This window comes from Ranitomeya variabilis, chromosome 1 (genome assembly GCF_051348905.1).
Source record: "Ranitomeya variabilis isolate aRanVar5 chromosome 1, aRanVar5.hap1, whole genome shotgun sequence".
NCBI classification, from domain to species: Eukaryota; Metazoa; Chordata; class Amphibia; order Anura; family Dendrobatidae; genus Ranitomeya; species Ranitomeya variabilis.
The window spans coordinates 770,881,648-770,902,958 of NC_135232.1; the positions used below are offsets into that span (position 1 = coordinate 770,881,648).

General features: G+C 47.9%; 65 pseudogenes; 64 read left to right on the forward strand and 1 right to left on the reverse strand.

Annotated features, from left to right (window-relative positions):
- The first annotated feature begins 66 nt into the window (after window positions 1-66).
- LOC143798675 (5S ribosomal RNA) lies at window positions 67-185 on the forward strand (annotated as a pseudogene).
- A 447-nt stretch (window positions 186-632) lies between these two features.
- LOC143798023 (5S ribosomal RNA) lies at window positions 633-751 on the forward strand (annotated as a pseudogene).
- Window positions 752-828: 77 nt separating this feature from the next.
- Window positions 829-947, forward strand: LOC143798173 (5S ribosomal RNA; annotated as a pseudogene).
- A 248-nt stretch (window positions 948-1,195) lies between these two features.
- Window positions 1,196-1,314, forward strand: LOC143799672 (5S ribosomal RNA; annotated as a pseudogene).
- A 77-nt stretch (window positions 1,315-1,391) lies between these two features.
- On the forward strand, window positions 1,392-1,510 carry LOC143796625 (5S ribosomal RNA; annotated as a pseudogene).
- Window positions 1,511-1,963: 453 nt separating this feature from the next.
- Window positions 1,964-2,082, forward strand: LOC143796636 (5S ribosomal RNA; annotated as a pseudogene).
- Window positions 2,083-2,526: 444 nt separating this feature from the next.
- Window positions 2,527-2,645, forward strand: LOC143798174 (5S ribosomal RNA; annotated as a pseudogene).
- Window positions 2,646-2,891: 246 nt separating this feature from the next.
- On the forward strand, window positions 2,892-3,010 carry LOC143799673 (5S ribosomal RNA; annotated as a pseudogene).
- Window positions 3,011-3,087: 77 nt separating this feature from the next.
- Window positions 3,088-3,206, forward strand: LOC143796648 (5S ribosomal RNA; annotated as a pseudogene).
- Window positions 3,207-3,463: 257 nt separating this feature from the next.
- LOC143799675 (5S ribosomal RNA) lies at window positions 3,464-3,582 on the forward strand (annotated as a pseudogene).
- A 77-nt stretch (window positions 3,583-3,659) lies between these two features.
- On the forward strand, window positions 3,660-3,778 carry LOC143797941 (5S ribosomal RNA; annotated as a pseudogene).
- Window positions 3,779-4,025: 247 nt separating this feature from the next.
- On the forward strand, window positions 4,026-4,144 carry LOC143799676 (5S ribosomal RNA; annotated as a pseudogene).
- A 77-nt stretch (window positions 4,145-4,221) lies between these two features.
- Window positions 4,222-4,340, forward strand: LOC143798175 (5S ribosomal RNA; annotated as a pseudogene).
- Window positions 4,341-4,586: 246 nt separating this feature from the next.
- On the forward strand, window positions 4,587-4,705 carry LOC143799677 (5S ribosomal RNA; annotated as a pseudogene).
- Window positions 4,706-4,782: 77 nt separating this feature from the next.
- On the forward strand, window positions 4,783-4,901 carry LOC143794804 (5S ribosomal RNA; annotated as a pseudogene).
- A 256-nt stretch (window positions 4,902-5,157) lies between these two features.
- Window positions 5,158-5,276, forward strand: LOC143798464 (5S ribosomal RNA; annotated as a pseudogene).
- Window positions 5,277-5,353: 77 nt separating this feature from the next.
- On the forward strand, window positions 5,354-5,472 carry LOC143796660 (5S ribosomal RNA; annotated as a pseudogene).
- A 248-nt stretch (window positions 5,473-5,720) lies between these two features.
- LOC143799678 (5S ribosomal RNA) lies at window positions 5,721-5,839 on the forward strand (annotated as a pseudogene).
- A 77-nt stretch (window positions 5,840-5,916) lies between these two features.
- LOC143798177 (5S ribosomal RNA) lies at window positions 5,917-6,035 on the forward strand (annotated as a pseudogene).
- Window positions 6,036-6,282: 247 nt separating this feature from the next.
- On the forward strand, window positions 6,283-6,401 carry LOC143799679 (5S ribosomal RNA; annotated as a pseudogene).
- Window positions 6,402-6,478: 77 nt separating this feature from the next.
- Window positions 6,479-6,597, forward strand: LOC143796672 (5S ribosomal RNA; annotated as a pseudogene).
- Window positions 6,598-6,856: 259 nt separating this feature from the next.
- Window positions 6,857-6,975, forward strand: LOC143799681 (5S ribosomal RNA; annotated as a pseudogene).
- A 77-nt stretch (window positions 6,976-7,052) lies between these two features.
- LOC143796683 (5S ribosomal RNA) lies at window positions 7,053-7,171 on the forward strand (annotated as a pseudogene).
- A 241-nt stretch (window positions 7,172-7,412) lies between these two features.
- On the forward strand, window positions 7,413-7,531 carry LOC143799682 (5S ribosomal RNA; annotated as a pseudogene).
- Window positions 7,532-7,608: 77 nt separating this feature from the next.
- Window positions 7,609-7,727, forward strand: LOC143796694 (5S ribosomal RNA; annotated as a pseudogene).
- Window positions 7,728-7,985: 258 nt separating this feature from the next.
- LOC143799683 (5S ribosomal RNA) lies at window positions 7,986-8,104 on the forward strand (annotated as a pseudogene).
- Window positions 8,105-8,181: 77 nt separating this feature from the next.
- LOC143796706 (5S ribosomal RNA) lies at window positions 8,182-8,300 on the forward strand (annotated as a pseudogene).
- A 250-nt stretch (window positions 8,301-8,550) lies between these two features.
- On the forward strand, window positions 8,551-8,669 carry LOC143799685 (5S ribosomal RNA; annotated as a pseudogene).
- A 77-nt stretch (window positions 8,670-8,746) lies between these two features.
- On the forward strand, window positions 8,747-8,865 carry LOC143796718 (5S ribosomal RNA; annotated as a pseudogene).
- A 258-nt stretch (window positions 8,866-9,123) lies between these two features.
- LOC143799686 (5S ribosomal RNA) lies at window positions 9,124-9,242 on the forward strand (annotated as a pseudogene).
- Window positions 9,243-9,319: 77 nt separating this feature from the next.
- LOC143800437 (5S ribosomal RNA) lies at window positions 9,320-9,438 on the forward strand (annotated as a pseudogene).
- Window positions 9,439-9,887: 449 nt separating this feature from the next.
- Window positions 9,888-10,006, forward strand: LOC143800550 (5S ribosomal RNA; annotated as a pseudogene).
- A 246-nt stretch (window positions 10,007-10,252) lies between these two features.
- Window positions 10,253-10,371, forward strand: LOC143799688 (5S ribosomal RNA; annotated as a pseudogene).
- Window positions 10,372-10,448: 77 nt separating this feature from the next.
- LOC143796729 (5S ribosomal RNA) lies at window positions 10,449-10,567 on the forward strand (annotated as a pseudogene).
- A 257-nt stretch (window positions 10,568-10,824) lies between these two features.
- On the forward strand, window positions 10,825-10,943 carry LOC143799689 (5S ribosomal RNA; annotated as a pseudogene).
- A 77-nt stretch (window positions 10,944-11,020) lies between these two features.
- LOC143796741 (5S ribosomal RNA) lies at window positions 11,021-11,139 on the forward strand (annotated as a pseudogene).
- A 444-nt stretch (window positions 11,140-11,583) lies between these two features.
- Window positions 11,584-11,702, forward strand: LOC143796753 (5S ribosomal RNA; annotated as a pseudogene).
- Window positions 11,703-11,959: 257 nt separating this feature from the next.
- LOC143799690 (5S ribosomal RNA) lies at window positions 11,960-12,078 on the forward strand (annotated as a pseudogene).
- Window positions 12,079-12,155: 77 nt separating this feature from the next.
- Window positions 12,156-12,274, forward strand: LOC143800438 (5S ribosomal RNA; annotated as a pseudogene).
- Window positions 12,275-12,523: 249 nt separating this feature from the next.
- Window positions 12,524-12,642, forward strand: LOC143799691 (5S ribosomal RNA; annotated as a pseudogene).
- A 77-nt stretch (window positions 12,643-12,719) lies between these two features.
- On the forward strand, window positions 12,720-12,838 carry LOC143800431 (5S ribosomal RNA; annotated as a pseudogene).
- Window positions 12,839-13,084: 246 nt separating this feature from the next.
- Window positions 13,085-13,203, forward strand: LOC143799692 (5S ribosomal RNA; annotated as a pseudogene).
- A 77-nt stretch (window positions 13,204-13,280) lies between these two features.
- Window positions 13,281-13,399, forward strand: LOC143796764 (5S ribosomal RNA; annotated as a pseudogene).
- Window positions 13,400-13,657: 258 nt separating this feature from the next.
- Window positions 13,658-13,776, forward strand: LOC143800346 (5S ribosomal RNA; annotated as a pseudogene).
- Window positions 13,777-13,853: 77 nt separating this feature from the next.
- LOC143796775 (5S ribosomal RNA) lies at window positions 13,854-13,972 on the forward strand (annotated as a pseudogene).
- Window positions 13,973-14,220: 248 nt separating this feature from the next.
- LOC143799693 (5S ribosomal RNA) lies at window positions 14,221-14,339 on the forward strand (annotated as a pseudogene).
- Window positions 14,340-14,416: 77 nt separating this feature from the next.
- Window positions 14,417-14,535, forward strand: LOC143796787 (5S ribosomal RNA; annotated as a pseudogene).
- Window positions 14,536-14,979: 444 nt separating this feature from the next.
- LOC143798178 (5S ribosomal RNA) lies at window positions 14,980-15,098 on the forward strand (annotated as a pseudogene).
- Window positions 15,099-15,342: 244 nt separating this feature from the next.
- LOC143798519 (5S ribosomal RNA) lies at window positions 15,343-15,461 on the forward strand (annotated as a pseudogene).
- A 77-nt stretch (window positions 15,462-15,538) lies between these two features.
- On the forward strand, window positions 15,539-15,657 carry LOC143796799 (5S ribosomal RNA; annotated as a pseudogene).
- Window positions 15,658-16,111: 454 nt separating this feature from the next.
- LOC143800552 (5S ribosomal RNA) lies at window positions 16,112-16,230 on the forward strand (annotated as a pseudogene).
- A 249-nt stretch (window positions 16,231-16,479) lies between these two features.
- On the forward strand, window positions 16,480-16,598 carry LOC143799694 (5S ribosomal RNA; annotated as a pseudogene).
- A 77-nt stretch (window positions 16,599-16,675) lies between these two features.
- LOC143796811 (5S ribosomal RNA) lies at window positions 16,676-16,794 on the forward strand (annotated as a pseudogene).
- Window positions 16,795-17,640: 846 nt separating this feature from the next.
- LOC143799695 (5S ribosomal RNA) lies at window positions 17,641-17,759 on the reverse strand (annotated as a pseudogene).
- A 453-nt stretch (window positions 17,760-18,212) lies between these two features.
- LOC143800553 (5S ribosomal RNA) lies at window positions 18,213-18,331 on the forward strand (annotated as a pseudogene).
- A 255-nt stretch (window positions 18,332-18,586) lies between these two features.
- On the forward strand, window positions 18,587-18,705 carry LOC143799696 (5S ribosomal RNA; annotated as a pseudogene).
- A 77-nt stretch (window positions 18,706-18,782) lies between these two features.
- LOC143796822 (5S ribosomal RNA) lies at window positions 18,783-18,901 on the forward strand (annotated as a pseudogene).
- A 249-nt stretch (window positions 18,902-19,150) lies between these two features.
- Window positions 19,151-19,269, forward strand: LOC143799697 (5S ribosomal RNA; annotated as a pseudogene).
- A 77-nt stretch (window positions 19,270-19,346) lies between these two features.
- LOC143798179 (5S ribosomal RNA) lies at window positions 19,347-19,465 on the forward strand (annotated as a pseudogene).
- Window positions 19,466-19,722: 257 nt separating this feature from the next.
- Window positions 19,723-19,841, forward strand: LOC143798503 (5S ribosomal RNA; annotated as a pseudogene).
- Window positions 19,842-19,918: 77 nt separating this feature from the next.
- On the forward strand, window positions 19,919-20,037 carry LOC143796833 (5S ribosomal RNA; annotated as a pseudogene).
- Window positions 20,038-20,286: 249 nt separating this feature from the next.
- Window positions 20,287-20,405, forward strand: LOC143799699 (5S ribosomal RNA; annotated as a pseudogene).
- Window positions 20,406-20,482: 77 nt separating this feature from the next.
- LOC143798180 (5S ribosomal RNA) lies at window positions 20,483-20,601 on the forward strand (annotated as a pseudogene).
- Window positions 20,602-20,848: 247 nt separating this feature from the next.
- On the forward strand, window positions 20,849-20,967 carry LOC143799702 (5S ribosomal RNA; annotated as a pseudogene).
- Window positions 20,968-21,044: 77 nt separating this feature from the next.
- On the forward strand, window positions 21,045-21,163 carry LOC143796845 (5S ribosomal RNA; annotated as a pseudogene).
- The last annotated feature ends 148 nt before the right edge of the window (window positions 21,164-21,311 follow it).

Genomic DNA, 21,311 nt, shown 5'->3' on the forward strand with positions numbered 1-21,311 from the left:
TTTTCTCAAAGCTTTCCCTTACGATTGTTTTCATCTTGAAAAGACTAGCAGACGCGAAAGCAATCGATCAATGGCCACACTAAGCTGAATGTGCCTGCCCTCGTCAGATCGCAAATGCTAAGCAGCTTGAGGCTAGGCAAGTACCAGCATGGGAGACTGGCTGGGAATCCCTGGTACCGTTGACTTGGTTTTTTCGTTTTGATCCAAGCTTTCCCTGACGATTGTATTCCTCTTGAAAAGAGCCGCACTGGTGTGAACAATCTGTCATTGGCCACTCTAAGCTGAATGTGCCAGCTCTGGTTAGATCGCAAATGCTAAGCAGCTTGAGGCTGGGCAAGTTTCTTTTTTTTTTTTTTTTTGGGGGGGGGGGGTTTATCAAAGCTTTCCCTTACAATTTTATATCTCTTGAAAAGACCCGCTGTGGTGCTAGTTGTCCATCAATGGCCACTCTAAGCTGAATGTGCCTGCCCTCGTCAGATCGCAAACGCTAAGCAGCTTGAGGCTGGGCAAGTACCGGCATGGGAGACTGGCTGGGAATCCCCGGTACCGTTGACTTGCTATTTTGTTTTTCTCAAAGCTTTCCCTTACGATTGTTTTCATCTTGAAAAGACTAGCAGACGCGAAAGCAATCGGTCAATGGCCACACTAAGCTGAATGTGCCTGCCCTCGTCAGATCGCAAACGCTAAGCAGCTTGAGGCTGGGCAAGTACCGGCATGGGAGACTGGCTGGGAATCCCCGGTACCGTTGACTTGCTATTTTGTTTTTCTCAAAGCTTTCCCTTACGATTGTTTCCATCTTGAAAAGACTAGCAGACGCGAAAGCAATCGGTCAATGGCCACACTAAGCTGAATGTGCCTGCCCTCGTCAGATCGCAAATGCTAAGCAGCTTGGGGCTAGGCAAGTACCAGCATGGGAGACTGGCTGGGAATCCCTGGTACCGTTGACTTGTTTTTTTCGTTTTGATCCAAGCTTTCCCTAACGATTGTATTCCTCTTGAAAAGAGCCGCACTGGTGTGAACAATTTGTCATTGGCCACTCTAAGCTGAATGTGCCAGCTCTGGTCAGATCGCAAATGCTAAGCAGCTTGAGGCTGGGCAAGTTTCTTTTTTTTTTTTTGGGGGGGGGGGGGTTTATCAAAGCTTTCCCTTACAATTTTATATCTCTTGAAAAGACCCGCTGTGGTGCTAGTTTTCTGTCAATGGCCACTCTAAGCTGAATGTGCCTGCCCTCGTCAGATCGCAAACGCTAAGCAGCTTGAGGCTGGGCAAGTACCGGCATGGGAGACTGGCTGGGAATCCCCGGTACCGTTGACTTGCTATTTTTTTTTTCTCAAAGCTTTCCCTTACGATTGTTTTCATCTTGAAAAGACTAGCAGACGCGAAAGCAATCGGTCAATGGCCACACTAAGCTGAATGTGCCTGCCCTCGTCAGATCGCAAATGCTAAGCAGCTTGAGGCTAGGCAAGTACCAGCATGGGAGACTGGCTGGGAATCCCTGGTACCGTTGACTTGGTTTTTTCGTTTTGATCCAAGCTTTCCCTGACGATTGTATTCCTCTTGAAAAGAGCCGCACTGGTTTGAACAATCTGTCATTGGCCACTCTAAGCTGAATGTGCCAGCTCTGGTCAGATCGCAAATGCTAAGCAGCTTGAGGCTGGGCAAGTTTCTTTTTTCTTTTTTTTTTTTTTTTTTGGGGGGGGGGTTTATCAAAGCTTTCCCTTACAATTTTATATCTCTTGAAAAGACCCGCTGTGGTGCTAGTTGTCCGTCAATGGCCACTCTAAGCTTAATGTGCCTGCCCTCGTCAGATCGCAAACGCTAAGCAGCTTGAGGCTGGGCAAGTACCGGCATGGGAGACTGGCTGGGAATCCCCGGTACCGTTGACTTGCTATTTTGTTTTTCTCAAAGCTTTCCCTTACGATTGTTTTCATCTTGAAAAGACTAGCAGACGCGAAAGCAATCGGTCAATGGCCACACTAAGCTGAATGTGCCTGCCCTCGTCAGATCGCAAATGCTAAGCAGCTTGAGGCTAGGCAAGTACCAGCATGGGAGACTGGCTGGGAATCCCTGGTACCGTTGACTTGGTTTTTTCGTTTTGATCCAAGCTTTCCCTGACGATTGTATTCCTCTTGAAAAGAGCCGCACTGGTGTGAACAATCTGTCATTGGCCACTCTAAGCTGAATGTGCCAGCTCTGGTTAGATCGCAAATGCTAAGCAGCTTGAGGCTGGGCAAGTTTCTTTTTTTTTTTTTTGGGGGGGGGGGGTTTATCAAAGCTTTCCCTTACAATTTTATATCTCTTGAAAAGACCCGCTGTGGTGCTAGTTGTCCATCAATGGCCACTCTAAGCTGAATGTGCCTGCCCTCGTCAGATCGCAAACGCTAAGCAGCTTGAGGCTGGGCAAGTACCGGCATGGGAGACTGGCTGGGAATCCCCGGTACCGTTGACTTGCTATTTTGTTTTTCTCAAAGCTTTCCCTTACGATTGTTTTCATCTTGAAAAGACTAGCAGACGCGAAAGCAATCGGTCAATGGCCACACTAAGCTGAATGTGCCTGCCCTCGTCAGATCGCAAATGCTAAGCAGCTTGGGGCTAGGCAAGTACCAGCATGGGAGACTGGCTGGGAATCCCTGGTACCGTTGACTTGTTTTTTTCGTTTTGATCCAAGCTTTCCCTAACGATTGTATTCCTCTTGAAAAGAGCCGCACTGGTGTGAACAATTTGTCATTGGCCACTCTAAGCTGAATGTGCCAGCTCTGGTCAGATCGCAAATGCTAAGCAGCTTGAGGCTGGGCAAGTTTCTTTTTTTTTTTTTGGGGGGGGGGGTTTATCAAAGCTTTCCCTTACAATTTTATATCTCTTGAAAAGACCCGCTGTGGTGCTAGTTTTCCGTCAATGGCCACTCTAAGCTGAATGTGCCTGCCCTCGTCAGATCGCAAACGCTAAGCAGCTTGAGGCTGGGCAAGTACCGGCATGGGAGACTGGCTGGGAATCCCCGGTACCGTTGACTTGCTATTTTTTTTTTCTCAAAGCTTTCCCTTACGATTGTTTTCATCTTGAAAAGACTAGCAGACGCGAAAGCAATCGGTCAATGGCCACACTAAGCTGAATGTGCCTGCCCTCGTCAGATCGCAAATGCTAAGCAGCTTGAGGCTAGGCAAGTACCAGCATGGGAGACTGGCTGGGAATCCCTGGTACCGTTGACTTGGTTTTTTCGTTTTGATCCAAGCTTTCCCTGACGATTGTATTCCTCTTGAAAAGAGCCGCACTGGTTTGAACAATCTGTCATTGGCCACTCTAAGCTGAATGTGCCAGCTCTGGTCAGATCGCAAATGCTAAGCAGCTTGAGGCTGGGCAAGTTTCTTTTTTCTTTTTTTTTTTTTTTTTTGGGGGGGGGGTTTATCAAAGCTTTCCCTTACAATTTTATATCTCTTGAAAAGACCCGCTGTGGTGCTAGTTGTCCGTCAATGGCCACTCTAAGCTGAATGTGCCTGCCCTCGTCAGATCGCAAACGCTAAGCAGCTTGAGGCTGGGCAAGTACCGGCATGGGAGACTGGCTGGGAATCCCCGGTACCGTTGACTTGCTATTTTGTTTTTCTCAAAGCTTTCCCTTACGATTGTTTTCATCTTGAAAAGACTAGCAGACGCGAAAGCAATCGGTCAATGGCCACACTAAGCTGAATGTGCCTGCCCTCGTCAGATCGCAAATGCTAAGCAGCTTGAGGCTAGGCAAGTACCAGCATGGGAGACTGGCTGGGAATCCCTGGTACCATTGACTTGGTTTTTTCGTTTTGATCCAAGCTTTCCCTGACGATTGTATTCCTCTTGAAAAGAGCCGCACTGGTGTGAACAATCTGTCATTGGCCACTCTAAGCTGAATGTGCCAGCTCTGGTTAGATCGCAAATGCTAAGCAGCTTGAGGCTGGGCAAGTTTCTTTTTTTTTTTTGGGGGGGGGGGGGTTTATCAAAGCTTTCCCTTACAATTTTATATCTCTTGAAAAGACCCGCTGTGGTGCTAGTTGTCCGTCAATGGCCACTCTAAGCTGAATGTGCCTGCCCTCGTCAGATCGCAAACGCTAAGCAGCTTGAGGCTGGGCAAGTACCGGCATGGGAGACTGGCTGGGAATCCCCGGTACCGTTGACTTGCTATTTTGTTTTTCTCAAAGCTTTCCCTTACGATTGTTTTCATCTTGAAAAGACTAGCAGACGCGAAAGCAATCGGTCAATGGCCACACTAAGCTGAATGTGCCTGCCCTCGTCAGATCGCAAATGCTAAGCAGCTTGGGGCTAGGCAAGTACCAGCATGGGAGACTGGCTGGGAATCCCTGGTACCGTTGACTTGGTTTTTTCGTTTTGATCCAAGCTTTCCCTAACGATTGTATTCCTCTTGAATAGAGCCGCACTGGTGTGAACAATTTGTCATTGGCCACTCTAAGCTGAATGTGCCAGCTCTGGTCAGATCGCAAATGCTAAGCAGCTTGAGGCTGGGCAAGTTTCTTTTTTTTTTTTTGGGGGGGGGGGTTTATCAAAGCTTTCCCTTACAATTTTATATCTCTTGAAAAGACCCGCTGTGGTGCTAGTTGTCCGTCAATGGCCACTCTAAGCTGAATGTGCCTGCCCTCGTCAGATCGCAAACGCTAAGCAGCTTGAGGCTGGGCAAGTACCGGCATGGGAGACTGGCTGGGAATCCCCGGTACCGTTGACTTGCTATTTTTTTTTTCTCAAAGCTTTCCCTTACGATTGTTTTCATCTTGAAAAGACTAGCAGACGCGAAAGCAATCGGTCAATGGCCACACTAAGCTGAATGTGCCTGCCCTCGTCAGATCGCAAATGCTAAGCAGCTTGAGGCTAGGCAAGTACCAGCATGGGAGACTGGCTGGGAATTCCTGGTACCGTTGACTTGGTTTTTTCGTTTTGATCCAAGCTTTCCCTGACGATTGTATTCCTCTTGAAAAGAGCCGCACTGGTTTGAACAATCTGTCATTGGCCACTCTAAGCTGAATGTGCCAGCTCTGGTCAGATCGCAAATGCTAAGCAGCTTGAGGCTGGGCAAGTTTCTTTTTTCTTTTTTTTTTTTTTTTTGGGGGGGGGGTTTATCAAAGCTTTCCCTTACAATTTTATATCTCTTGAAAAGACCCGCTGTGGTGCTAGTTGTCCGTCAATGGCCACTCTAAGCTGAATGTGCCTGCCCTCGTCAGATCGCAAACGCTAAGCAGCTTGAGGCTGGGTAAGTACCGGCATGGGAGACTGGCTGGGAATCCCCAGTACCGTTGACTTGCTATTTTGTTTTTCTCAAAGCTTTCCCTTACGATTGTTTTCATCTTGAAAAGACTAGCAGACGCGAAAGCAATCGGTCAATGGCCACACTAAGCTGAATGTGCCTGCCCTCGTCAGATCGCAAATGCTAAGCAGCTTGAGGCTAGGCAAGTACCAGCATGGGAGACTGGCTGGGAATCCCTGGTACCGTTGACTTGGTTTTTTCGTTTTGATCCAAGCTTTCCCTGACGATTGTATTCCTCTTGAAAAGAGCCGCACTGGTGTGAACAATCTGTCATTGGCCACTCTAAGCTGAATGTGCCAGCTCTGGTTAGATCGCAAATGCTAAGCAGCTTGAGGCTGGGCAAGTTTCTTTTTTTTTTTTTTGGGGGGGGGGGGTTTATCAAAGCTTTCCCTTACAATTTTATATCTCTTGAAAAGACCCGCTGTGGTGCTAGTTGTCCGTCAATGGCCACTCTAAGCTGAATGTGCCTGCCCTCGTCAGATCGCAAACGCTAAGCAGCTTGAGGCTGGGCAAGTACCGGCATGGGAGACTGGCTGGGAATCCCCGGTACCGTTGACTTGCTATTTTGTTTTTCTCAAAGCTTTCCCTTACGATTGTTTTCATCTTGAAAAGACTAGCAGACGCGAAAGCAATCGGTCAATGGCCACACTAAGCTGAATGTGCCTGCCCTCGTCAGATCGCAAATGCTAAGCAGCTTGGGGCTAGGCAAGTACCAGCATGGGAGACTGGCTGGGAATCCCTGGTACCGTTGACTTGGTTTTTTCGTTTTGATCCAAGCTTTCCCTAACGATTGTATTCCTCTTGAAAAGAGCCGCACTGGTGTGAACAATTTGTCATTGGCCACTCTAAGCTGAATGTGCCAGCTCTGGTCAGATCGCAAATGCTAAGCAGCTTGAGGCTGGGCAAGTTACTTTTTTTTTTTTTGGGGGGGGGGGGTTTATCAAAGCTTTCCCTTACAATTTTATATCTCTTGAAAAGACCCGCTGTGGTGCTAGTTTTCCGTCAATGGCCACTCTAAGCTGAATGTGCCTGCCCTCGTCAGATCGCAAACGCTAAGCAGCTTGAGGCTGGGCAAGTACCGGCATGGGAGACTGGCTGGGAATCCCCGGTACCGTTGACTTGCTATTTTTTTTTTCTCAAAGCTTTCCCTTACGATTGTTTTCATCTTGAAAAGACTAGCAGACGCGAAAGCAATCGGTCAATGGCCACACTAAGCTGAATGTGCCTGCCCTCGTCAGATCGCAAATGCTAAGCAGCTTGAGGCTAGGCAAGTACCAGCATGGGAGACTGGCTGGGAATCCCTGGTACCGTTGACTTGGTTTTTTCGTTTTGATCCAAGCTTTCCCTGACGATTGTATTCCTCTTGAAAAGAGCCGCACTGGTTTGAACAATCTGTCATTGGCCACTCTAAGCTGAATGTGCCAGCTCTGGTCAGATCGCAAATGCTAAGCAGCTTGAGGCTGGGCAAGTTTCTTTTTTCTTTTTTTTTTTTTTTTTTTGGGGGGGGGGGTTTATCAAAGCTTTCCCTTACAATTTTATATCTCTTGAAAAGACCCGCTGTGGTGCTAGTTGTCCGTCAATGGCCACTCTAAGCTGAATGTGCCTGCCCTCGTCAGATCGCAAACGCTAAGCAGCTTGAGGCTGGGCAAGTACCGGCATGGGAGACTGGCTGGGAATCCCCGGTACCGTTGACTTGCTATTTTGTTTTTCTCAAAGCTTTCCCTTACGATTGTTTTCATCTTGAAAAGACTAGCAGACGCGAAAGCAATCGGTCAATGGCCACACTAAGCTGAATGTGCCTGCCCTCGTCAGATCGCAAATGCTAAGCAGCTTGAGGCTAGGCAAGTACCAGCATGGGAGACTGGCTGGGAATCCCTGGTACCGTTGACTTGGTTTTTTCGTTTTGATCCAAGCTTTCCCTGACGATTGTATTCCTCTTGAAAAGAGCCGCACTGGTGTGAACAATCTGTCATTGGCCACTCTAAGCTGAATGTGCCAGCTCTGGTTAGATCGCAAATGCTAAGCAGCTTGAGGCTGGGCAAGTTTCTTTTTTTTTGGGGGGGGGGTTTATCAAAGCTTTCCCTTACAATTTTATATCTCTTGAAAAGACCCGCTGTGGTGCTAGTTGTCCGTCAATGGCCACTCTAAGCTGAATGTGCCTGCCCTCGTCAGATCGCAAACGCTAAGCAGCTTGAGGCTGGGCAAGTACCGGCATGGGAGACTGGCTGGGAATCCCCGGTACCGTTGACTTGCTATTTTGTTTTTCTCAAAGCTTTCCCTTACGATTGTTTTCATCTTGAAAAGACTAGCAGACGCGAAAGCAATCGGTCAATGGCCACACTAAGCTGAATGTGCCTGCCCTCGTCAGATCGCAAATGCTAAGCAGCTTGAGGCTAGGCAAGTACCAGCATGGGAGACTGGCTGGGAATCCCTGGTACCGTTGACTTGGTTTTTTCGTTTTGATCCAAGCTTTCCCTGACGATTGTATTCCTCTTGAAAAGAGCCGCACTGGTTTGAACAATCTGTCATTGGCCACTCTAAGCTGAATGTGCCAGCTCTGGTCAGATCGCAAATGCTAAGCAGCTTGAGGCTGGGCAAGTTTCTTTTTTCTTTTTTTTTTTTTTTTTTTGGGGGGGGGGTTTATCAAAGCTTTCCCTTACAATTTTATATCTCTTGAAAAGACCCGCTGTGGTGCTAGTTGTCCGTCAATGGCCACTCTAAGCTGAATGTGCCTGCCCTCGTCAGATCGCAAACGCTAAGCAGCTTGAGGCTGGGCAAGTACCGGCATGGGAGACTGGCTGGGAATCCCCGGTACCGTTGACTTGCTATTTTGTTTTTCTCAAAGCTTTCCCTTACGATTGTTTTCATCTTGAAAAGACTAGCAGACGCGAAAGCAATCGGTCAATGGCCACACTAAGCTGAATGTGCCTGCCCTCGTCAGATCGCAAATGCTAAGCAGCTTGAGGCTAGGCAAGTACCAGCATGGGAGACTGGCTGGGAATCCCTGGTACCGTTGACTTGGTTTTTTCGTTTTGATCCAAGCTTTCCCTGACGATTGTATTCCTCTTGAAAAGAGCCGCACTGGTGTGAACAATCTGTCATTGGCCACTCTAAGCTGAATGTGCCAGCTCTGGTTAGATCGCAAATGCTAAGCAGCTTGAGGCTGGGCAAGTTTCTTTTTTTTTTTTTTTTGGGGGGGGGGGGTTTATCAAAGCTTTCCCTTACAATTTTATATCTCTTGAAAAGACCCGCTGTGGTGCTAGTTTTCTGTCAATGGCCACTCTAAGCTGAATGTGCCTGCCCTCGTCAGATCGCAAACGCTAAGCAGCTTGAGGCTGGGCAAGTACCGGCATGGGAGACTGGCTGGGAATCCCCGGTACCGTTGACTTGCTATTTTTTTTTTCTCAAAGCTTTCCCTTACGATTGTTTTCATCTTGAAAAGACTAGCAGACGCGAAAGCAATCGGTCAATGGCCACACTAAGCTGAATGTGCCTGCCCTCGTCAGATCGCAAATGCTAAGCAGCTTGAGGCTAGGCAAGTACCAGCATGGGAGACTGGCTGGGAATCCCTGGTACCGTTGACTTGGTTTTTTCGTTTTGATCCAAGCTTTCCCTGACGATTGTATTCCTCTTGAAAAGAGCCGCACTGGTTTGAACAATCTGTCATTGGCCACTCTAAGCTGAATGTGCCAGCTCTGGTCAGATCGCAAATGCTAAGCAGCTTGAGGCTGGGCAAGTTTCTTTTTTCTTTTTTTTTCTTTTTTTTTGGGGGGGGGGTTTATCAAAGCTTTCCCTTACAATTTTATATCTCTTGAAAAGACCCGCTGTGGTGCTAGTTGTCCGTCAATGGCCACTCTAAGCTGAATGTGCCTGCCCTCGTCAGATCGCAAACGCTAAGCAGCTTGAGGCTGGGCAAGTACCGGCATGGGAGACTGGCTGGGAATCCCCGGTACCGTTGACTTGCTATTTTGTTTTTCTCAAAGCTTTCCCTTACGATTGTTTTCATCTTGAAAAGACTAGCAGACGCAAAAGCAATCGGTCAATGTCCACACTAAGCTGAATGTGCCTGCCCTCGTCAGATCGCAAATGCTAAGCAGCTTGAGGCTAGGCAAGTACCAGCATGGGAGACTGGCTGGGAATCCCTGGTACCGTTGACTTGGTTTTTTCGTTTTGATCCAAGCTTTCCCTGAAGATTGTATTCCTCTTGAAAAGAGCCGCACTGGTGTGAACAATCTGTCATTGGCCACTCTAAGCTGAATGTGCCAGCTCTGGTTAGATCGCAAATGCTAAGCAGCTTGAGGCTGGGCAAGTTTCTTTTTTTTTTTTTTTTTTGGGGGGGGGGGGGTTTATCAAAGCTTTCCCTTACAATTTTATATCTCTTGAAAAGACCCGCTGTGGTGCTAGTTGTCCGTCAATGGCCACTCTAAGCTGAATGTGCCTGCCCTCGTCAGATCGCAAACGCTAAGCAGCTTGAGGCTGGGCAAGTACCGGCATGGGAGACTGGCTGGGAATCCCCGATACCGTTGACTTGCTATTTTGTTTTTCTCAAAGCTTTCCCTTACGATTGTTTTCATCTTGAAAAGACTAGCAGACGCGAAAGCAATCGGTCAATGGCCACACTAAGCTGAATGTGCCTGCCCTCGTCAGATTGCAAATGCTAAGCAGCTTGGGGCTAGGCAAGTACCAGCATGGGAGACTGGCTGGGAATCCCTGGTACCGTTGACTTGGTTTTTTCGTTTTGATCCAAGCTTTCCCTAACGATTGTATTCCTCTTGAAAAGAGCCGCACTGGTGTGAACAATTTGTCATTGGCCACTCTAAGCTGAATGTGCCAGCTCTGGTCAGATTGCAAATGCTAAGCAGCTTGAGGCTGGGCAAGTTTCTTTTTTTTTTTTGGGGGGGGGGGGTTTATCAAAGCTTTCCCTTACAATTTTATATCTCTTGAAAAGACCCGCTGTGGTGCTAGTTTTCCGTCAATGGCCACTCTAAGCTGAATGTGCCTGCCCTCGTCAGATCGCAAACGCTAAGCAGCTTGAGGCTGGGCAAGTACCGGCATGGGAGACTGGCTGGGAATCCCCGGTACCGTTGACTTTTTTTTTTTTTTTTCTCAAAGCTTTCCCTTACGATTGTTTTCATCTTGAAAAGACTAGCAGACGCGAAAGCAATCGGTCAATGGCCACACTAAGCTGAATGTGCCTGCCCTCGTCAGATCGCAAATGCTAAGCAGCTTGAGGCTAGGCAAGTACCAGCATGGGAGACTGGCTGGGAATCCCTGGTACCGTTGACTTGGTTTTTTCGTTTTGATCCAAGCTTTCCCTGACGATTGTATTCCTCTTGAAAAGAGCCGCACTGGTTTGAACAATCTGTCATTGGCCACTCTAAGCTGAATGTGCCAGCTCTGGTCAGATCGCAAATGCTAAGCAGCTTGAGGCTGGGCAAGTTTCTTTTTTCTTTTTTTTTTTTTTTTTTGGGGGGGGGGTTTATCAAAGCTTTCCCTTACAATTTTATATCTCTTGAAAAGACCCGCTGTGGTGCTAGTTGTCCGTCAATGGCCACTCTAAGCTGAATGTGCCTGCCCTCGTCAGATCGCAAACGCTAAGCAGCTTGAGGCTGGGCAAGTACCGGCATGGGAGACTGGCTGGGAATCCCCGGTACCGTTGACTTGCTATTTTGTTTTTCTCAAAGCTTTCCCTTACGATTGTTTTCATCTTGAAAAGACTAGCAGACGCGAAAGCAATCGGTCAATGGCCACACTAAGCTGAATGTGCCTGCCCTCGTCAGATCGCAAATGCTAAGCAGCTTGAGGCTAGGCAAGTACCAGCATGGGAGACTGGCTGGGAATCCCTGGTACCGTTGACTTGGTTTTTTCGTTTTGATCCAAGCTTTCCCTGACGATTGTATTCCTCTTGAAAAGAGCCGCACTGGTGTGAACAATCTGTCATTGGCCACTCTAAGCTGAATGTGCCAGCTCTGGTTAGATCGCAAATGCTAAGCAGCTTGAGGCTGGGCAAGTTTCTTTTTTTTTTTTTGGGGGGGGGGGGGTTTATCAAAGCTTTCCCTTACAATTTTATATCTCTTGAAAAGACCCGCTGTGGTGCTAGTTGTCCGTCAATGGCCACTCTAAGCTGAATGTGCCTGCCCTCGTCAGATCGCAAACGCTAAGCAGCTTGAGGCTGGGCAAGTACCGGCATGGGAGACTGGCTGGGAATCCCCGATACCGTTGACTTGCTATTTTTTTTTTTTTAAAGCTTTCCCTTACGATTGTTTTCATCTTGAAAAGACTAGCAGACGCGAAAGCAATCGGTCAATGGCCACACTAAGCTGAATGTGCCTGCCCTCGTCAGATCGCAAATGCTAAGCAGCTTGAGGCTAGGCAAGTACCAGCATGGGAGACTGGCTGGGAATCCCTGGTACCGTTGACTTGGTTTTTTCGTTTTGATCCAAGCTTTCCCTGACGATTGTATTCCTCTTGAAAAGAGCCGCACTGGTTTGAACAATCTGTCATTGGCCACTCTAAGCTGAATGTGCCAGCTCTGGTCAGATCGCAAATGCTAAGCAGCTTGAGGCTGGGCAAGTTTCTTTTTTCTTTTTTTTTTTTTTTTTTGGGGGGGGGGTTTATCAAAGCTTTCCCTTACAATTTTATATCTCTTGAAAAGACCCGCTGTGGTGCTAGTTGTCCGTCAATGGCCACTCTAAGCTGAATGTGCCTGCCCTCGTCAGATCGCAAACGCTAAGCAGCTTGAGGCTGGGCAAGTACCGGCATGGGAGACTGGCTGGGAATCCCCGGTACCGTTGACTTGCTATTTCGTTTTTCTCAAAGCTTTCCCTTACGATTGTTTTCATCTTGAAAAGACTAGCAGACGCAAAAGCAATCGGTCAATGTCCACACTAAGCTGAATGTGCCTGCCCTCGTCAGATCGCAAATGCTAAGCAGCTTGAGGCTAGGCAAGTACCAGCATGGGAGACTGGCTGGGAATCCCTGGTACCGTTGACTTGGTTTTTTCGTTTTGATCCAAGCTTTCCCTGACGATTGTATTCCTCTTGAAAAGAGCCGCACTGGTGTGAACAATCTGTCATTGGCCACTCTAAGCTGAATGTGCCAGCTCTGGTTAGATCGCAAATGCTAAGCAGCTTGAGGCTGGACAAGTTTCTTTTTTTTTTTTTTTTGGGGGGGGGGGTTTATCAAAGCTTTCCCTTACAATTTTATATCTCTTGAAAAGACCCGCTGTGGTGCTAGTTGTCCGTCAATGGCCACTCTAAGCTGAATGTGCCTGCCCTCGTCAGATCGCAAACGCTAAGCAGCTTGAGGCTGGGCAAGTACCGGCATGGGAGACTGGCTGGGAATCCCCGGTACCGTTGACTTGCTATTTTGTTTTTCTCAAAGCTTTCCCTTACGATTGTTTTCATCTTGAAAAGACTAGCAGACGCGAAAGCAATCGGTCAATGGCCACACTAAGCTGAATGTGCCTGCCCTCGTCAGATCGCAAATGCTAAGCAGCTTGGGGCTAGGCAAGTATCAGCATGGGAGACTGGCTGGGAATCCCTGGTACCGTTGACTTGGTTTTTTCATTTTGATCCAAGCTTTCCCTAACGATTGTATTCCTCTTGAAAAGAGCCGCACTGGTGTGAACAATTTGTCATTGGCCACTCTAAGCTGAATGTGCCAGCTCTGGTCAGATCGCAAATGCTAAGCAGCTTGAGGCTGGGCAAGTTTCTTTTTTTTTTTTTGGGGGGGGGGGTTTATCAAAGCTTTCCCTTACAATTTTATATCTCTTGAAAAGACCCGCTGTGGTGCTAGTTGTCCGTCAATGGCCACTCTAAGCTGAATGTGCCTGCCCTCGTCAGATCGCAAACGCTAAGCAGCTTGAGGCTGGGCAAGTACCGGCATGGGAGACTGGCTGGGAATCCCCGGTACCGTTGACTTGCTATTTTTTTTTTCTCAAAGCTTTCCCTTACGATTGTTTTCATCTTGAAAAGACTAGCAGACGCGAAAGCAATCGGTCAATGGCCACACTAAGCTGAATGTGCCTGCCCTCGTCAGATCGCAAATGCTAAGCAGCTTGAGGCTAGGCAAGTACCAGCATGGGAGACTGGCTGGGAATCCCTGGTACCGTTGACTTGGTTTTTTCGTTTTGATCCAAGCTTTCCCTGACGATTGTATTCCTCTTGAAAAGAGCCGCACTGGTTTGAACAATCTGTCATTGGCCACTCTAAGCTGAATGTGCCAGCTCTGGTCAGATCGCAAATGCTAAGCAGCTTGAGGCTGGGCAAGTTTCTTTTTTCTTTTTTTTTTTTTTTTTTGGGGGGGGGGGTTTATCAAAGCTTTCCCTTACAATTTTTTATCTCTTGAAAAGACCCGCTGTGGTGCTAGTTGTCCGTCAATGGCCACTCTAAGCTGAATGTGCCTGCCCTCGTCAGATCGCAAACGCTAAGCAGCTTGAGGCTGGGCAAGTACCGGCATGGGAGACTGGCTGGGAATCCCCGGTACCATTGACTTGCTATTTTGTTTTTCTCAAAGCTTTCCCTTACGATTGTTTTCATCTTGAAAAGACTAGCAGACGCGAAAGCAATCGGTCAATGGCCACACTAAGCTGAATGTGCCTGCCCTCGTCAGATCGCAAATGCTAAGCAGCTTGAGGCTAGGCAAGTACCAGCATGGGAGACTGGCTGGGAATCCCTGGTACCGTTGACTTGGTTTTTTCGTTTTGATCCAAGCTTTCCCTGACGATTGTATTCCTCTTGAAAAGAGCCGCACTGGTGTGAACAATCTGTCATTGGCCACTCTAAGCTGAATGTGCCAGCTCTGGTTAGATCGCAAATGCTAAGCAGCTTGAGGCTGGGCAAGTTTCTTTTTTTTTTTTTTTTGGGGGGGGGGTTTATCAAAGCTTTCCCTTACAATTTTATATCTCTTGAAAAGACCCGCTGTGGTGCTAGTTGTCCGTCAATGGCCACTCTAAGCTGAATGTGCCTGCCCTCGTCAGATCGCAAACGCTAAGCAGCTTGAGGCTGGGCAAGTACCGGCATGGGAGACTGGCTGGGAATCCCCGGTACCGTTGACTTGCTATTTTGTTTTTCTCAAAGCTTTCCCTTACGATTGTTTTCATCTTGAAAAGACTAGCAGACGCGAAAGCAATCGGTCAATGGCCACACTAAGCTGAATGTGCCTGCCCTCGTCAGATCGCAAATGCTAAGCAGCTTGAGGCTAGGCAAGTACCAGCATGGGAGACTGGCTGGGAATCCCTGGTACCGTTGACTTGGTTTTTTCGTTTTGATCCAAGCTTTCCCTGACGATTGTATTCCTCTTGAAAAGAGCCGCACTGGTTTGAACAATCTGTCATTGGCCACTCTAAGCTGAATGTGCCAGCTCTGGTTAGATCGCAAATGCTAAGCAGCTTGAGGCTGGGCAAGTTTCTTTTTTTTTTTGGGGGGGGGGGGGGGTTTATCAAAGCTTTCCCTTACAATTTTATATCTCTTGAAAAGACCCGCTGTGGTGCTAGTTGTCCATCAATGGCCACTCTAAGCTGAATGTGCCTGCCCTCGTCAGATCGCAAACGCTAAGCAGCTTGAGGCTGGGCAAGTACCGGCATGGGAGACTGGCTGGGAATCCCCGGTACCGTTGACTTGCTATTTTGTTTTTCTCAAAGCTTTCCCTTACGATTGTTTTCATCTTGAAAAGACTAGCAGACGCGAAAGCAATCGGTCAATGGCCACACTAAGCTGAATGTGCCTGCCCTCGTCAGATCGCAAATGCTAAGCAGCTTGGGGCTAGGCAAGTACCAGCATGGGAGACTGGCTGGGAATCCCTGGTACCGTTGACTTATTTTTTTCGTTTTGATCCAAGCTTTCCCTAACGATTGTATTCCTCTTGAAAAGAGCCGCACTGGTGTGAACAATTTGTCATTGGCCACTCTAAGCTGAATGTGCCAGCTCTGGTCAGATCGCAAATGCTAAGCAGCTTGAGGCTGGGCAAGTTTCTTTTTTTTTTTGGGGGGGGGGGTTTATCAAAGCTTTCCCTTACAATTTTATATCTCTTGAAAAGACCCGCTGTGGTGCTAGTTTTCTGTCAATGGCCACTCTAAGCTGAATGTGCCTGCCCTCGTCAGATCGCAAACGCTAAGCAGCTTGAGGCTGGGCAAGTACCGGCATGGGAGACTGTCTGGGAATCCCCGGTACCGTTGACTTGCTATTTTTTTTTTCTCAAAGCTTTCCCTTACGATTGTTTTCATCTTGAAAAGACTAGCAGACGCGAAAGCAATCGGTCAATGGCCACACTAAGCTGAATGTGCCTGCCCTCGTCAGATCGCAAATGCTAAGCAGCTTGAGGCTAGGCAAGTACCAGCATGGGAGACTGGCTGGGAATCCCTGGTACCGTTGACTTGGTTTTTTCGTTTTGATCCAAGCTTTCCCTGACGATTGTATTCCTCTTGAAAAGAGCCGCACTGGTTTGAACAATCTGTCATTGGCCACTCTAAGCTGAATGTGCCAGCTCTGGTCAGATCGCAAATGCTAAGCAGCTTGAGGCTGGGCAAGTTTCTTTTTTCTTTTTTTTTTTTTTTTTTTGGGGGGGGGGTTTATCAAAGCTTTCCCTTACAATTTTATATCTCTTGAAAAGACCCGCTGTGGTGCTAGTTGTCCGTCAATGGCCACTCTAAGCTGAATGTGCCTGCCCTCGTCAGATCGCAAACGCTAAGCAGCTTGAGGCTGGGCAAGTACCGGCATGGGAGACTGGCTGGGAATCCCCGATACCGTTGACTTGCTATTTTGTTTTTCTCAAAGCTTTCCCTTACGATTGTTTTCATCTTGAAAAGACTAGCAGACGCGAAAGCAATCGGTCAATGGCCACACTAAGCTGAATGTGCCTGCCCTCGTCAGATTGCAAATGCTAAGCAGCTTGGGGCTAGGCAAGTACCAGCATGGGAGACTGGCTGGGAATCCCTGGTACCGTTGACTTGGTTTTTTCGTTTTGATCCAAGCTTTCCCTAACGATTGTATTCCTCTTGAAAAGAGCCGCACTGGTGTGAACAATTTGTCATTGGCCACTCTAAGCTGAATGTGCCAGCTCTGGTTAGATCGCAAATGCTAAGCAGCTTGAGGCTGGGCAAGTTTCTTTTTTTTTTTTTTTTGGGGGGGGGGGTTTATCAAAGCTTTCCCTTACAATTTTATATCTCTTGAAAAGACCCGCTGTGGTGCTAGTTGTCCGTCAATGGCCACTCTAAGCTGAATGTGCCTGCCCTCGTCAGATCGCAAACGCTAAGCAGCTTGAGGCTGGGCAAGTACCGGCATGGGAGACTGGCTGGGAATCCCCGGTACCGTTGACTTGCTATTTTTTTTTTCTCAAAGCTTTCCCTTACGATTGTTTTCATCTTGAAAAGACTAGCAGACGCGAAAGCAATCGGTCAATGGCCACACTAAGCTGAATGTGCCTGCCCTCGTCAGATCGCAAATGCTAAGCAGCTTGAGGCTAGGCAAGTACCAGCATGGGAGACTGGCTGGGAATCCCTGGTACCGTTGACTTGGTTTTTTCGTTTTGATCCAAGCTTTCCCTGACGATTGTATTCCTCTTGAAAAGAGCCGCACTGGTGTGAACAATCTGTCATTGGCCACTCTAAGCTGAATGTGCCAGCTCTGGTTAGATCGCAAATGCTAAGCAGCTTGAGGCTGGGCAAGTTTCTTTTTTTTTTTTTTGGGGGGGGGGGTTTATCAAAGCTTTCCCTTACAATTTTATATCTCTTGAAAAGACCCGCTGTGGTGCTAGTTGTCCGTCAATGGCCACTCTAAGCTGAATGTGCCTGCCCTCGTCAGATCGCAAACGCTAAGCAGCTTGAGGCTGGGCAAGTACCGGCATGGGAGACTGGCTGGGAATCCCCGATACCGTTGACTTGCTATTTTTTTTTTCTCAAAGCTTTCCCTTACGATTGTTTTCATCTTGAAAAGACTAGCAGACGCGAAAGCAATCGGTCAATGGCCACACTAAGCTGAATGTGCCTGCCCTCGTCAGATCGCAAATGCCTCAAGAGATATAAAATTGTAAGGGAAAGCTTTGATAAACCCCCCCCCCCAAAAAAAAAAAAAAAGAAACTTGCCCAGCCTCAAGCTGCTTAGCATTTGCGATCTAACCAGAGCTGGCACATTCAGCTTAGAGTGGCCAATGACAGATTGTTCACACCAGTGCGGCTCTTTTCAAGAGGAATACAATCGTCAGGGAAAGCTTGGATCAAAACGAAAAAACCAGCATTTGCGATCTGACGAGGGCAGGCACATTCAGCTTAGTGTGGCCATTGACCGATTGCTTTCGCGTCTGCTAGTCTTTTCAAGATGAAAACAATCGTAAGGGAAAGCTTTGAGAAAAACAAAATAGCAAGTCAACGGTACCGGGGATTCCCAGCCAGTCTCCCATGCCGGTACTTGCCCAGCCTCAAGCTGCTTAGCGTTTGCGATCTGACGAGGGCAGGCACATTCAGCTTAGAGTGGCCATTGACGGACAACTAGCACCACAGCGGGTCTTTTCAAGAGATATAAAATTGTAAGGGAAAGCTTTGATAAACCCCCCCCCCCAAAAAAAAAAAAAAAAGAAAAAAGAAACTTGCCCAGCCTCAAGCTGCTTAGCATTTGCGATCTGACCAGAGCTGGCACATTCAGCTTAGAGTGGCCAATGACAGATTGTTCAAACCAGTGCGGCTCTTTTCAAGAGGAATACAATCGTCAGGGAAAGCTTGGATCAAAACGAAAAAACCAAGTCAACGGTACCAGGGATTCCCAGCCAGTCTCCCATGCTGGTACTTGCCTAGCCTCAAGCTTGAGGCTGGGCAAGTACCGGCATGGGAGACTGGCTGGGAATCCCCGATACCGTTGACTTGCTATTTTGTTTTTCTCAAAGCTTTCCCTTACGATTGTTTTCATCTTGAAAAGACTAGCAGACGCGAAAGCAATCGGTCAATGGCCACACTAAGCTGAATGTGCCTGCCCTCGTCAGATTGCAAATGCTAAGCAGCTTGGGGCTAGGCAAGTACCAGCATGGGAGACTGGCTGGGAATCCCTGGTACCGTTGACTTGGTTTTTTCGTTTTGATCCAAGCTTTCCCTAACGATTGTATTCCTCTTGAAAAGAGCCGCACTGGTGTGAACAATTTGTCATTGGCCACTCTAAGCTGAATGTGCCAGCTCTGGTCAGATCGCAAATGCTAAGCAGCTTGAGGCTGGGCAAGTTTCTTTTTTCTTTTTTTTTTTTTTTTGGGGGGGGGGTTTATCAAAGCTTTCCCTTACAATTTTATATCTCTTGAAAAGACCCGCTGTGGTGCTAGTTGTCCGTCAATGGCCACTCTAAGCTGAATGTGCCTGCCCTCGTCAGATCGCAAACGCTAAGCAGCTTGAGGCTGGGCAAGTACCGGCATGGGAGACTGGCTGGGAATCCCCGGTACCGTTGACTTGCTATTTTGTTTTTCTCAAAGCTTTCCCTTACGATTGTTTTCATCTTGAAAAGACTAGCAGACGCGAAAGCAATCGGTCAATGGCCACACTAAGCTGAATGTGCCTGCCCTCGTCAGATCGCAAATGCTAAGCAGCTTGAGGCTAGGCAAGTACCAGCATGGGAGACTGGCTGGGAATCCCTGGTACCGTTGACTTGGTTTTTTCGTTTTGATCCAAGCTTTCCCTGACGATTGTATTCCTCTTGAAAAGAGCCGCACTGGTGTGAACAATCTGTCATTGGCCACTCTAAGCTGAATGTGCCAGCTCTGGTCAGATCGCAAATGCTAAGCAGCTTGAGGCTGGGCAAGTTTCTTTTTTTTTTTTTTTTTGGGGGGGGGGTTTATCAAAGCTTTCCCTTACAATTTTATATCTCTTGAAAAGACCCGCTGTGGTGCTAGTTGTCCGTCAATGGCCACTCTAAGCTGAATGTGCCTGCCCTCGTCAGATCGCAAACGCTAAGCAGCTTGAGGCTGGGCAAGTACCGGCATGGGAGACTGGCTGGGAATCCCCGGTACCGTTGACTTGCTATTTTGTTTTTCTCAAAGCTTTCCCTTACGATTGTTTTCATCTTGAAAAGACTAGCAGACGCGAAAGCAATCGGTCAATGGCCACACTAAGCTGAATGTGCCTGCCCTCGTCAGATCGCAAATGCTAAGCAGCTTGGGGCTAGGCAAGTACCAGCATGGGAGACTGGCTGGGAATCCCTGGTACCGTTGACTTGGTTTTTTCGTTTTGATCCAAGCTTTCCCTAACGATTGTATTCCTCTTGAAAAGAGCCGCACTGGTGTGAACAATTTGTCATTGGCCACTCTAAGCTGAATGTGCCAGCTCTGGTCAGATTGCAAATGCTAAGCAGCTTGAGGCTGGGCAAGTTTCTTTTTTCTTTTTTTTTTTTTTTTTTTGGGGGGGGGTTTATCAAAGCTTTCCCTTACAATTTTATATCTCTTGAAAAGACCCGCTGTGGTGCTAGTTGTCCGTCAATGGCCACTCTAAGCTGAATGTACCTGCCCTCGTCAGATCGCAAACGCTAAGCAGCTTGAGGCTGGGCAAGTACCGGCATGGGAGACTGGCTGGGAATCCCCGGTACCGTTGACTTGCTATTTTGTTTTTCTCAAAGCTTTCCCTTACGATTGTTTTCATCTTGAAAAGACTAGCAGACGCGAAAGCAATCGGTCAATGGCCACACTAAGCTGAATGTGCCTGCCCTCGTCAGATCGCAAATGCTAAGCAGCTTGAGGCTAGGCAAGTACCAGCATGGGAGACTGGCTGGGAATCCCTGGTACCGTTGACTTGGTTTTTTCGTTTTGATCCAAGCTTTCCCTGACGATTGTATTCCTCTTGAAAAGAGCCGCACTGGTGTGAACAATCTGTCATTGGCCACTCTAAGCTGAATGTGCCAGCTCTGGTTAGATCGCAAATGCTAAGCAGCTTGAGGCTGGGCAAGTTTTTTTTGTTTTTTTTTTTTGGGGGGGGGGTTTATCAAAGCTTTCCCTTACAATTTTATATCTCTTGAAAAGACCCGCTGTGGTGCTAGTTGTCCGTCAATGGCCACTCTAAGCTGAATGTGCCTGCCCTCGTCAGATCGCAAACGCTAAGCAGCTTGAGGCTGGGCAAGTACCGGCATGGGAGACTGGCTGGGAATCCCCGGTACCGTTGACTTGCTATTTTGTTTTTCTCAAAGCTTTCCCTTACGATTGTTTTCATCTTGAAAAGACTAGCAGACGCGAAAGCAATCGGTCAATGGCCACACTAAGCTGAATGTGCCTGCCCTCGTCAGATCGCAAATGCTAAGCAGCTTGGGGCTAGGCAAGTACCAGCATGGGAGACTGGCTGGGAATCCCTGGTACCGTTGACTTGGTTTTTTCGTTTTGATCCAAGCTTTCCCTAACGATTGTATTCCTCTTGAAAAGAGCCGCACTGGTGTGCACAATTTGTCATTGGCCACTCTAAGCTGAATGTGCCAGCTCTGGTCAGATCGCAAATGCTAAGCAGCTTGAGGCTGGGCAAGTTTCTTTTTTTTTTTGGGGGGGGGGGGGGTTTATCAAAGCTTTCCCTTACAATTTTATATCTCTTGAAAAGACCCGCTGTGGTGCTAGTTTTCCGTCAATGGCCACTCTAAGCTGAATGTGCCTGCCCTCGTCAGATCGCAAACGCTAAGCAGCTTGAGGCTGGGCAAGTACCGGCATGGGAGACTGGCTGGGAATCCCCGGTACCGTTGACTTGCTATTTTTTTTTTCTCAAAGCTTTCCCTTACGATTGTTTTCATCTTGAAAAGACTAGCAGACGCGAAAGCAATCGGTCAATGGCCACACTAAGCTGAATGTGCCTGCCCTCGTCAGATCGCAAATGCTAAGCAGCTTGAGGCTAGGCAAGTACCAGCATGGGAGACTGGCTGGGAATCCCTGGTACCGTTGACTTGGTTTTTTCGTTTTGATCCAAGCTTTCCCTGACGATTGTATTCCTCTTGAAAAGAGCCGCACTGGTGTGAACAATCTGTCATTGGCCACTCTAAGCTGAATGTGCCAGCTCTGGTTAGATCGCAAATGCTAAGCAGCTTGAGGCTGG